Here is a 2,234-nt window from a genome sequence, read left to right on the forward strand (position 1 = left end):
CCATCCATCCGTGTCTATACATCTGCTGATCCATTCATCCACCCACCCACTCATTCATAAGCCACTGCTGAGCATCTGTTGTGTGCCTTTTCCCTCCCTTCAACTGGTTCCCTCATATCCTCCCCCAGTGGCCAGCATTTTCTCCCTGAGGGCAGAGGCATGGCCACTCAGTTAACACACAGAAGAACCTACTCCAAGCGACACGTGGCACGTCTCCTTACAAAATGCATCTATCGTAGCGGCTGTCTTCAGAGGCTTTCCCACAGTATGATCTGGAACAAACTGTGAAGCCCACGAATCTGGTGAAGCTTTCATTATTGAGCACCTGCTGTATACCTCCTTGAGCTGAGGAGAGGGATCAAGAGCTCATGTCCAAGAGGGGACCAGGCCCACCCACAAACACTGTTGGTGTGCAGCCCTGAGCTGAGGCAGGGATGTGGCAACGCAGAAGGGAGCCAGGGGATGGGCTCCCAGCAATCTGGGGGCCATGGAGACTGGTTTGAGTGCAGGAAGCGTGGGCTAGGGCTAGCCCTGGTGGTAGAATTCACAGGTGTCAGGCTCCTGGGCTGCAGCTGCTCAGTCACCTCCTGGCACTCAGGTTCATCAGTTCACTGTCCTCATGCCAGTGGTGGGGGCAGCCCCAATGCACAGGGTCTGAAAAATGCTCAGGTGTACCTGCAGTGTGTGAGAGGAAGGAGGCTGGCGAAGGTGGGCGTGGCCACCTCGTCATATGTGGGTCCTGAGGGAATGTCTGCCTCCTTTCAGGTGGCACAGAATGTTGCCCTGTACACAGGTGACCCCAACCTCGGGCTGGAGCTGTTTGAGGCAGCTGGAGACATCGTCAATGGGGCCTGGGAGCGGGAGAAAGCTGTGTCCTTTTACCAGGTGAGCTGGCCTGTGGGCTGATGTGGGTGAGCCTCGGGGGGGCACCTGGAGGGCTGAGGCACAGGTGTGGCAGGGCAGAGGTCTCCCACTTGGAGGCAGGGCCACCCATGCACATGCTTAGTTTCCTAGTGGTCTCACTGGGAACGATATTGACTGTGCCCCTTGCCCGGGACAAACGCTTGGGGCCTGGACATGGCAATGGCCTTACCCTTTCACCTGATGATCTCAAGCAACTATGAGCGGGAAATCCTGTCCCCATCTTACAGATGAGGAAATTGAGGCTGAGAGAGGCACAGGGACATGTCAGAGGACACACAGCATGTCAGTGGGAGGCCCAGGACCAGGGCCCAGGTCTGCATGCACCCCGAAGTGGGGACGGCTTCTCTCTTCCTCTGAGCTCACGGTGTGGCTCAGCCCTGGGCACAGATAAATGTGTTTTTAGAGCAGAGAGGCGTGCTGGCTCCCCCCAGTCAGACCCCTGGTGCTCAGGTGGGAGAGGCCGGTCTGAGGCTGCCAGGTGTCGTTGGATGGGCCTTAGGCGACTCTTCAGCCCCCAACTTGGGTGTCTGAACCGTGTGTTATCCCAGAGCACAGAGCTGTGTCGAAATCCAGGGGTAGCAGGGGTGTGGGAAGCTCCAAGCACATGTTCGAGCTCTGAGGAGGGCGCTGGGCAAGGTGGGTTCTGTGGGAAGCCTGGCCCCACCTGCCTGTGTGGTGGGAACGGACCCTGCCCCTGGCAGTGACTACAGGCAACCGCAAGGCAGAGCTGTGGCTATTAAACAAGCTGGTGGCACCCTAGGAGGGCTTGGCGTTTGCCCCCATGGCCCTAGCACTCAGCATCACCCTGGGTAAGTCCCCTGAGCCCCCACCCTGCCAGGACCCACACTTTGCCAGAGCCCAGCCTCCAGGTCTGCAGGGCAGGAGCTGAAACAGCTGCTGGATTTTCCTGGTCTCCTGTCCAGGCAGGCAGATCTGCCCAGCTGGCTTCCCGTCCGGCCGTGGGGCACAGCCCGATGTCTCTCACATAGTGCGGAGCTCCCTGCCTGGCTGAGCTCTGCTTCCTCTGCCTCTTCCCGCTGCTGACCACAAGGGCTGCCCAGTGTGCCCTCTGCCTTCCAGACATGCCGGGCATCTCGTTGGTCCTTGTATGTGCCAGGCTGAGTGGCATATTCCCTTTCTCTTGTGCTCTTCCCACCCTCATCAACCACACAGCTCTCTGGCTGATGAAGTCCCATTTCCCCTTCCAGCAGCCTGCCCCTTAAGGCCGGGCATCCCCTGATGCTGTGCCAGGGTTGTCTGTCTTCCTCCAGAGACAGGGAGCCCTGGGCAGGCCGCAGGCCCCAGCGCCT

At 59.2% G+C, this 2,234-nt stretch overlaps 1 pseudogene; it reads left to right on the forward strand.

Moving 5' to 3' along the window:
• The window catches only part of LOC105521410, a 40,326-nt pseudogene that overhangs the window by 33,974 nt on the left and 4,118 nt on the right, over positions 1 to 2,234 (forward strand).

The sequence above is a fragment of the Colobus angolensis genome, unplaced genomic scaffold (genome assembly GCF_000951035.1).
Source record: "Colobus angolensis palliatus isolate OR3802 unplaced genomic scaffold, Cang.pa_1.0 Scaffold11, whole genome shotgun sequence".
Taxonomy (NCBI): domain Eukaryota; kingdom Metazoa; phylum Chordata; class Mammalia; order Primates; family Cercopithecidae; genus Colobus; species Colobus angolensis.